Raw genomic sequence first — 10,889 nt, forward strand, 5'->3', positions numbered from 1 at the left:
TCCATGTCATGATTTGGGGGCTGGCAGTCAAAGAAAGTCTGCTACAACAAGCTATAAAGAAGTTGAAGTGAAGCCGGGCGGTGGTGGCGCACACCTTTAATCCCAGCACTCGGGAGGCAGAGGCAGGCGGATCTCTGTGAGTTCGAGACCAGCCTGGTCTACAAGAGCTAGTTCCAGGACAGGCTCCAAAACCACAGAGAAACCCTGTCTTGAAAAAAAACCAAAAAAAAAAAAAAAAAAAAAAAAAGAAGTTGAAGTGAACCCAAGGCCAATGGGGAAAGACTGGAAGACAGAAAGTTCAAATGCAGTTTGAACTAGATTAAAATAAGTCAGTGACTTTGGGAAGGATAGCTGCAAAAACTGAAGTAGGCAGGGTTTCTAGTCTAAGCATTTTTGGATTGAAATGGTGAGCTCACACCAGATCAGAGGCTGGAAAAGTGAGCAAAAGGAAAACAAAAGATTCTGGGCAAACAAAATGTGTATAAAAGAACCAGACATGGCTGTGCACTCAGGAGACAGAAAAAGGAGAATCATGAGTTCAAGACCACACTAGCTGGCTGGGCTGTGGTGGCGCACGCCTTTAATCCTAGCACTCGAAAGGCAGAGACAGGCAGATCTTTGTGAGTTCGAGGCCAGCCTGGTCTACAAGAGCTAGTTCCAGGACAGGCTCCAAAGCTTCAGAGAAATCCTGAAAAAAAAAAAAAAAACTTGTCCAGCAAAATTCTTCAAAAACCTCGAAAGAACGGTACTCAACATCATTTGGAAAAGCAAAAAACCCAGGATAGCCAAGACAATCCTGGGCAATATAACAACTTCTGGAGGAATCACAATCCCTGACTTCAAACTCTACTACAGAGCTACAGTACTGAAAACAGCCTGGTATTGGCATAAGAACAGACAAGGAGGGCTGAAGAGATTGGCTCAGTGGTTAAGAGCACTGGCTGCTCTTCCAGAGGTCCTGCCTGAGTTCAATTCTCAGCAACCACATGGTGGCTCACAACTATCTGTAATGAGATCTGGTTCCCTCCTCTGGAGTGCAGGCATACATAGAGGCAGAATGTTGTATACATAATACATAAATAAATTTTTTAAAAAAAGAACAGACAGGTGGACCAATGGAACCGAATATCAATCCACATATCTTCAAACACCTGATATTTGATAAAGAAGCAAAAAAAATCAAATGGAAAAAAAGAAAGCATATTTAACAAGTGGTGCTAGCATAACTGGATATCAACATGCAGAAAAATGAAAATAGACCCATATCTATCACCATGCACAAAACTCAAATCCGAATGGATCAAAGACCTCAACATAATGCCAGTCACACTGAACCTTATAGAAGAGAAGGTGTGAAGTACACTTGAACGCATTGGCACAGGGAACCACCTCCTAAATATAACCCCAGCAGCACAGACACTGAGAGAAACAATTAATAAATGGGACCTACTAAAACTGAAAAGCTTCTGTACAGCAAAGGACACAGTCAACAAGACAAAACGACAGCCTACAGAATGGGAAAATATCTTTACTAACCCTATATCAGACAGAGGTCTGATCTTCAAAATATACAAAGAACTCAAGAAATTGGTCACCAAAAGATCACATAATCCAATAAAAAAATGGAGTACAGACCTAGACAGAGAACTCTCAACAGAGGAATCTAAAATGGCTGAAAGACACTTAAGGAAATGTTCAACATCCTTAATCATCAGAGAAATGCAAATCAAAACAACTCTGAGATTTCATCTTATACCTGTAAGAATGGCCAAGATCAAAAACACTCACTGATGACAATTTATGCTGGAGAGGTTGTTGGGAAAAGGGAACACTTCTGCATTGCTGGTGGGAATGCAAGCTGGCACAACCCCTTTGGATGTCAGTGTGGCAATTTCTCAGAAAATTAGAAAACAATCTTCCTCAAGACTCAATAATACCACTTTTGGGTGTATATCCAAAGGATGCTCAATCATGCCACAAGGACATGTGTTCAACTATGTTCATAGCAGCTTTGTTTGTCATAGCCAGAACCTGGAAACAACCTAAATGCCCCTCAATCGAAGAATGGATTAGAAAAATGTGGTACATTTACACAATGGAGTACTACACAGCAGAAAAAAATAACGACATCTTGAATTTTGCAGAAAAATGAATGGAGCTAGAAAACATTATTTTGAGTGAGGTAACCCAGACCCAGAAAGACAATTATCACATGTACTCACTCATAGGTGGTTTTTAAACATAAAGCAAAGAAAGCCAGCCTACAAACCACAATCCCAGAGAACTTAGACAACAATGAGGACACTAAGAGAGATTTACATAGATCTAATCTACATGGGAAGTAGAAAGTAGAAAAAGACAAAATCTCCTGAGTAAATTGGGAGCATGGGGACTTTGGGGGAGGATTGAAGGTGGGAAGGGAGAGGCAGGGAGGGGAGCAGAGAAAAATGTAGAGCTCAATAAATAGCAATTTAAAAATGTACAAAAAGGGCTGGAGAGATGGCTCAGTGGTTAAGAGCACTGCTTGCTCTTCCAAAGGTCCTGAGTTCAATTCCCAGCAACCACATGGTGGCTCACAACCATCTGTAAGGAGGTCTGGTGCCCTCTTCTGACCTGCAGACATGCACACAGACAGAATATTGTATACATAATAAATAAATAAATAAATAAAAATGTACAAAAAAAGATTTTAAAAAGAAAGAAAAAAAGACCACACTAGCTACACAGAAAAACCTGTCTCAAAAAACAAACAAAAAATAAATAGTATCTTTATATCTGTAACTACCTGCACCATCCTTATATACTGCCAGTTTCATATTTCTTTTCTTTTTTTTTAAGATTTATTTATTTATTATGTATACAACATTCTGCCTTGATGTATGCCCACACGCCAGAGGAGGGCGCCAGATCTCAGTACAGATGGTTGTGAGCCACCATGTGGTTGCTGGGAAATGAACTCAGGACCTCTGGAAGAGTAGCCAGTGCTCTTAACCTCTGAGCCATCTCTCCAGCCCCTTCTTTTCTTTTTTTAAGATTTATTTTTATTATTATGTATACAGTATTCTGTCTGCATGTGCACCTGCAGGGCAGAAGAGGGCGCCAGATCTCATTATGGAAGGTTGTGAGCCACCATGTGGTTGCTGGGAATTGAACTCAGGACCTCTGGAAAAACAGCCAGTGCTCTTAACCACTGAGCCATCTCTCCAGCCCCCAGTTTCGTATTTCTTATTTATTTATTTGTTTGTTTGTTTATTTATTTATTTATTTATTTTGGTTTTTCAAGACAGGGTTTCTCTGAGTAACAGCTCTGGCTGTCCTGAAACTCACTCTGTAGACCAGGCTGGCCTTGAACTCAGAGAGATCTGCCTGCCTCTGCCTCCCAAGATTAAAGGTATGTACCACTACTGCCTGGATCTTTTTTTCTTAATTAAATGTTCTCTAGTGACATAAATAAATAAATAAATGTAATAATAAATAATGTAAACTTTTAAAAGTTAAATATATATACACACACACAAACACACACACACAGATGTCATAAGTAGAAGATTAGATTTGGAGAGAACTATAAGCTTCCGAACTGGCCCGCTGAGGCCAGGGTAAGGACAGAGTGTGCCCAGGTGACTAGCAGAATGAGGCTGAAAAGCATTCTATTCTTGCTCTTTATAGTTCTAGCAGCCTGCTAGCTCTTTAATCCTTCCATGTTTGTTTGTTTTAGAGAAAGTTCTCACTGTGAAGCCCTGACTGGCCTGAAATTCACATTGTAGACCAGGCTGGCCTGGACTCACAAAGATCTACCTGCTTCTGCTTCCCAAGTGCTTAAATGCAATAACGGTGCATGCTCCCATACCCTGCTGTCCCCTTCCATGGGGACAGCATGCTCTAGCCCTGACCCAGGGTCTGCCATCCAGGAATGAATGATTGACCAAGTGAATAAACAAAGCGCTGAGCTCACAGCAAGATGTGCTAACAGAAATGGCCTTTCAGTCCCCACCACTGCCACTTGTCCTCAACAGAAACTACAATCAGCCTCTTGCAGCAACACCAGAATATTGGCCTGACGTTAGAAAGGTTATCATCCCAGAGAAGGAGACAGAGAGCCCCCCCCCCAGGGCTCAGTATTATCAGTCCAGAAGAGGAGACAGTCCCTGTGCCTCTCACTTCCTGTCCCCAGTATCTCTGCAGCAATACCCTGTAGCAGGCTTTCTTCTGAGCCACCAACCAGCTCCCAAGTCATGAACTGGAGACTTATTACTTATGAATACAGCATAAACAAATAATATCCCATAACACCCTCAGATGGAGAGTATAAGGTGTAACCAAACATGTCAAAACAAGTCCTCCTGACTCACTGCTGTAGTCTCCAGTAGCACACGGAAAGCAGAGGAACTTGAGGCTTGTGACCGAGTGGTAGTATTCCAGCCACTCCGGCTCATCCTTGTCAGCTAGCTCCTGTACGCAGTGCTGCTGGGAATGACCTCAAACCTTGTTTAGCTTGAAAACAGGAAGAAAAGTGGCAGGAAATCTCACCCCTGAGGGAGAGATGTGTGGTATTATTGACATCCACAGAATTGGTTATGTAAAGAAAATAAACCATTTAGTCCTAATCAACTGGGGCTGGGGAACAGCCTACACCAGACACATGGTGTGAACCACTGCTACTAAGTGAGAACAGCCTTCACGTCATCACAGGAAGGAGTCTCCCCTTCACACCACAGGAAGGAGTCTCACCCTTCACATCATCACAGGAAGGAGTCTCACCCTTCACATCATCACAGGAAGGAGTCTCACCCTTCACACCACAGGAAGGAGTCTCACCCTTCACACCACAGGAAGGAATCTCCCCTTCACACCACAGGAAGGAGTCTCACCCTTCACACCACAGGAAGGAGTCTCACCCTTCACACCACAGGAAGGAGTCTCCCCTTCACACCACAGGAAGGAGTCTCACCCTTCACATCATCACAGGAAGGAGTCTCACCCTTCACACCACAGGAAGGAGTCTCACCCTTCACATCATCACGGGAAGGAGTCTCACCCTTCACATCATCACAGGAAGGAGTCTCACCCTTCACACCACAGGAAGGAGCCTCACCCTTTGCATCATCACAGGAAGGAGTCTCACCCTTCACACCACAGGAAGGAGCCTCACCCTTCACATCATCACAGGAAGGAGTCTCACCCTTCACATCATCACAGGAAGGAGTCTCACCCTTCACATCATCACAGGAAGGAGTCTCACCCTTTGCATCATCACAGGAAGGAGTCTCACCCTTCACACCACAGGAAGGAGTCTCACCCTTCACACCACAGGAAGGAGCCTCACCCTTCGCATCATCACAGGAAGGAGTCTCCCCTTCGCATCATCACAGGAAGGAGTCTCACCCTTCACACCACAGGAAGGAGTCTCACCCTTCACATCATCACAGGAAGGAGTCTCACCCTTCACATCATCACAGGAAGGAGTCTCACCCTTCACATCATCACAGGAAGGAGTCTCACCCTTCACTCCACAGGAAGGAGTCTCACCCTTCGCATCATCACAGGAAGGAGTCTCCCCTTCGCATCATCACAGGAAGGAGTCTCCCCTTCGCATCATCACAGGAAGGAGTCTCCCCTTCACACCACAGGAAGGAGTCTCACCCTTCACACCACAGGAAGGAGCCTCACCCTTCGCATCATCACAGGAAGGAGTCTCCCCTTCACACCACAGGAAGGAGTCTCACCCTTCACACCACAGGAAGGAGCCTCACCCTTCGCATCATCACAGGAAGGAGTCTCCCCTTCACATCATCACAGGAAGGAGTCTCCCCTTCACACCACAGGAAGGAGTCTCACCCTTCACACCACAGGAAGGAGTCTCACCCTTCACATCATCACAGGAAGGAGTCTCCCCTTCACACCACAGGAAGGAGTCTCACCCTTCACATCATCACAGGAAGGAGTCTCACCCTTCACACCACAGGAAGGAGTCTCACCCTTCACATCATCACAGGAAGGAGTCTCACATGCATTGCTCAGAGGAAAAAAGGAAATGCGATGAATGTGTTGTAGTGAAAATTGTGCAAAAGAGTTCAACCCCAGCCTGGTGTACAGAGCAAGCTCCAGGACAGCCAGCACTACACAGAGAAACCTCATCTCAAAAACAAGAGCACCACCACCCGGCCAGATTTAGCTTTTTCAGTGATTCTAGAAGCTAATTTAAATAACTTAAATATGTATGTCCACAGTAAAAGCCAGTTTATCAACATAATACATCAAATTATAACATTCTCCGAATGAAACTGACAAGTTTATATTAGGTAAAATGATCGTAGAGGTATGTCTAAGCACAGTCCTTGAATGGCAAAGATTGAGCCTTGCTATACTGATTTATTCTTTTATGTGCATTGGTGTGTTGCTTGTGTGTGTATGCCTGTGTAAGAGTGTCAGGCAAAAGAAAATGCTGGGCAGTGGTGGTGCATACCTTTAATCATAGCACTCAGGAGGCAGAGGCAGGTGGATCTCTGTGAGTTCGAGGCCAGCCTGGTCTACAGAGTGAGTTCCTTCCAGGACAGGCTCCAAAGCTACAGCTACAGAGGAACCCTGTCTCAAAATAACAAAAAAAAAAAGAAAGAAAGAAAGAAAAGAAAGAAAAGAAAAAAAGAGTGAGCCGGGCGATGGTGGCGCACGCCTTTAATCCCAGCACTCAGGAGACAGAGGCAGGTGGATCTCTGTGAGTTCGAGACCAGCCTGGTCTACAGAGTTAGTACCAGGACAGGCTCCAAAGCCACAGAGAAATCCTGTCTCGAAAAACCAAAAAAAGCCGGGCGGTGGTGGCGCACGCCTTTAATCCCAGCACTCGGGAGGCAGAGGCAGGCGGATCTCTGTGAGTTCGAGACCAGCCTGGTCTACAAGAGCTAGTTCCAGGACAGGCTCCAAAACCACAGAGAAACCTTGTCTCGAAAAACCAAAAAAAAAAAAAAAGAAAAAAAAAAAAGAAAAAGAAAAAAAGAGTGTCAGGAACAGACAGTGGTGATCTACCATGTGGGGAGCTACGAATTGACCCTGGGTCCTCTATAAGAACAGTCAGTGCTCTTAACCTCTGAGCATCTCTCCCGCCCCTAGCCTTGCTTTTTTACTTGACATATTAATTTAAAAACATACTTTAAGATTTCTGGGAAAATAATCAACATTTTTAAAATATTTATTTATTTATTATGTATACAACATTCTGCCTCCATGTATGCCTGCACGCCAGAAGAGGGCAACAGATCTCATTACAGATGGTTGTGAGCCACCATGTGGTTGCGGGAATTGAACTCAGGATCTCTGGAAGAGCAGTCAATGCTCTTAACCACTGAGCCATCTCTCCAGCCCAATAATCAACATTTTGTATATTTACACTTCATATTCATTGGCTTCAACCTAAACATTTCATATTTCTTTACTAGACATTCTTTTAAAGTTTCTTCTTGTTGTTGTCTGGTTGGTTTTTTGTTTTGCCTTTTTGTTTTTTAAGACAGGGTTTCTCACAGATTCAATGCAATGCCCATCAAAATCCCAGCAAAATTCTTCAAAGACCTCGAAAGAACAGTACTCAACTTCATATGGAAAAGCAAAAACCCAGGATAGCCAAAACAATCCTGTACAATAAAAGAACTTCTGGAGGCATCACAATCCCTGACTTCAAACTCTACTACAGAGCTACAGTACTGAAAACAGCCTGGTATTGGCATAAAAACAGATGGGAGGACCAATGGAACCAAATAGAAGACCCGGATATTAATAATTTGCTCTTGAAGAAAATTCCCAGTCTTAAAGAACAACATGAAGCCGGAACCCCAAAAGGCCCAGGCTTCTGCTCGTGTTGTAACTGAGCCTCTAAGGTTTATGGCTTGGGGTAGGACAGCTGCGGGAGTTGATCTAAGAACTTGGATATTAAATTGCAACAAAAGCTGGGAAGGTTACTGCAACAAAGGAGCACTGCTTGGCATGTTGTCTGCATGGGTGGGTGAGGGAGAGGCCAAGGAGGCTGCTGCCATGACAACATTTTCTTTGTTTTTATGTGAGATGCTGGGGATCAAGTCCCAGATATCGTTTCTGTTCTACCACTGAGCTCTATTCTCAACCCCACCGAGAATTTAGAAATCCTTGCCAGGTGGTGGCGGCGCATGCCTTTAATCCCAGCACGCAGGAGGCAGGGCAGGCAGATCTTGGTGAGTTTGAGGCCAGCCTGGTCTACAGAGTGAGTTCCAGGACAGCCAGGGCTACACAGAGAAACCCTGTCTCGAAAAACCAAAAAGTGAAAAAAAAGAAATCTTATTGACTTTTAACAAAGTGGAGAAAAGGGCAGGACCTGAAGTACATTGGAATGTGTATGATCTGAAAAGTTTAAACACAATAAAACTTCATACTAGCAGGACATGAAGAAAAATTGTTGTGGAATATAATTTTAACTAGGCAAAGATGTGTTACATTTGCTTATGCCGTGGAATATTACTTTAGATGTGTAAAGATGTGTTGCTTCCGCCGGGCGGTGGTGGCGCACGCCTTTAATTCCAGCACTTGGGAGGTAGAGGCAGGTGGATCTCTGTGAGTTTGAAGCCTGTCTGGTCTACAGAGCAAGTTCCAGGACAGAAAAAAAAAACTGTCTCAAAAAAACCAAAAAAGAAGAAAGAAAAGACGTGTTGCATTTGTTTCACCTGGCCTGCCTGACACACCTAATTGGTCTAATAAAGAGCTGACTGATTGATATCTAGGTAGAGAGAATAGGAGGAGAAATCTAGGTTAAAAAAAGAGGAGAAAGTAGAACACACCGAGGGCAAGAAGTCAGGCAGCTACTAGCCAACCAAACATAGAGACAACAAGAAAGTAAGTAAAGGTAAAAAGTCCCGAGGCAAAAGGTAGATAAAGAGAAATATGTTAGCGTCAAGTTGGGAGCATAGGCCCCTGCCCCTCACATCTATCCCAGCCACCGGCCTGGTCTGGACTCCAAATCCCAGCAGGCCAGGTCCTGACCCCTCCCTGGGGGTGGGGACAGGGCCACTTTTTCCCCCCAGGGTATTTAAGTGATTTCCCCCCCCCCCAAAGAGGAACACGTGGTCTCCCTGTCTTCCTCTCGGGGGTGTCGCGTTTCCTGGCTTCCCGGTTCCCCCTCGGGGCAACCTGAGAGTGCAGAACTCCCATTAAACCTGGATACTTCTTAATTCGGCTTGTTTTGATTTGGCTTGATTGGGAATTTTGAGTCGGCAGGGAGCTCGCGTTAGTAAATATTCCTAACAGCACACGCCTTTAATTCTAGCACTTGGGAGGCAGAGACAGGCAGATCAGTCTGTACACCGATGTACAGAGTGAGTTCCAGGACAACCAGGACTGTGATACAGAGAAACCTTGTCTGGAAAAACAAAACAAAAAATAAATGAAAGAGAAACAGGTTATTTTAAGTTAAAAGAGCTAGCCAGAAATATGCCTAAACTAGGCCAGTTACTCAAAACTAATAATAAGTCTCTTTGTCATGATTTGGGAGCTGGTTGGTCGCCCCCCTAGAAAACCTGTTTACACTGGACTCACTCAAGAAACTTCTTTAGGAAGTGATTAGGGCTGGAGAGGTGGCTCAGTGGTTAAGGACACTGGCTGCTCCTCTAGAAGATGCAAGTTCAGCCCCCAGCCCCCGCGTTAATAGGCTCACAATAGTCTGCAGCTCCAGTTTCAGGGGTTGGAAGCCCTCCTCTGCACACGTGTGGCACACACTTCGAAGCACAAATTAAAAAAACAAACTTCAAATCTCTTTGAAATGGACAATAGGGATGCATATCTTTAATTCCAGCACTCAGGAAGAAGAGGCAAGCTGGTCTGAGTTCCAGGCAGGCCAAGGCTATAAGTAAGACTGTCTCAAAACAAAATAAAACAAAACAAAACAAAAAAGAACCCAAATAACAACAAAGAACCCATTCCAACAAATAGAAATGTAAGTACAACAAAATCCTTGTTTGGGTTGTGATCTGAGAGCAGGTTTTGGGTCCATCATTCCCATCTTAACCTAAGAAGATAACCCAGGCCATGCGGTGGTGGTGCGCAGCTTTAATCTCAGCACTCAGGAGTCAGAGGCTGGAGTCCCTAAATTCAAGACCAGCCTAGTCTGCAGCATGAGTTCCAGGACAGCCAGGGCTACACGGAGAAGCCCTGACTCAAGGACTCCCCACCACCAATATATATATATATATATATATATATATATATATATATATATATATATATATATCAGGACAGTATTCCAGAATTTGATAAAGTCATATTCATTCTCAAAGACATGGCTTTGGCAAAGTCCTCCCAGATTACCAGGATTATAAATCTCCACACTGGATTTAGTGATAGTCCAGTCTTTACTTTTTAGGACCTTCTCATTTTGTCAGGTTAGCTGGTGTTATGGAATATTATTTTAAGATGTGTTACATTTGTTTATGATGTGGAACATTTGTTTAACTCTGTGTTAAAGCTGTGTTACTTTGTCTAAAACACCTGACTGGAATACTATAGAGCTGAACCGCCAATAGCAAGGCAGGAGAAACCATAGGCGGGACTGGCAGGCACAGAGAATAAATAAAAGGAGAAAGAGGGAGGGGCAGGAGCATGGAGAGGAAAATGTTAGGGTTCTACTACCTCAGCCAGTCAAAGGGTAAGCGTGGAAGATTAAGAAAGAGGAAAATCTCAGAGACAAAATGTAGTCGGTATCATTTAAAAAGGAAAGCTGGCTAGAAATCAGCCAAGCTAATGCCAGGCATTCACTAGTAAGAAAAAGTCTCCATATGTGTTTATTTGGCAGCTGGGTAGCAGGCCCCCCAAAGAATAAAAAAAAAAAGAACCAACAAGCTAGTGGAAGTACAGATAATTTACTAAGCAGCAGCATA

This window comes from Chionomys nivalis, chromosome 18 (assembly GCF_950005125.1).
Source record: "Chionomys nivalis chromosome 18, mChiNiv1.1, whole genome shotgun sequence".
Classification (NCBI taxonomy): domain Eukaryota; kingdom Metazoa; phylum Chordata; class Mammalia; order Rodentia; family Cricetidae; genus Chionomys; species Chionomys nivalis.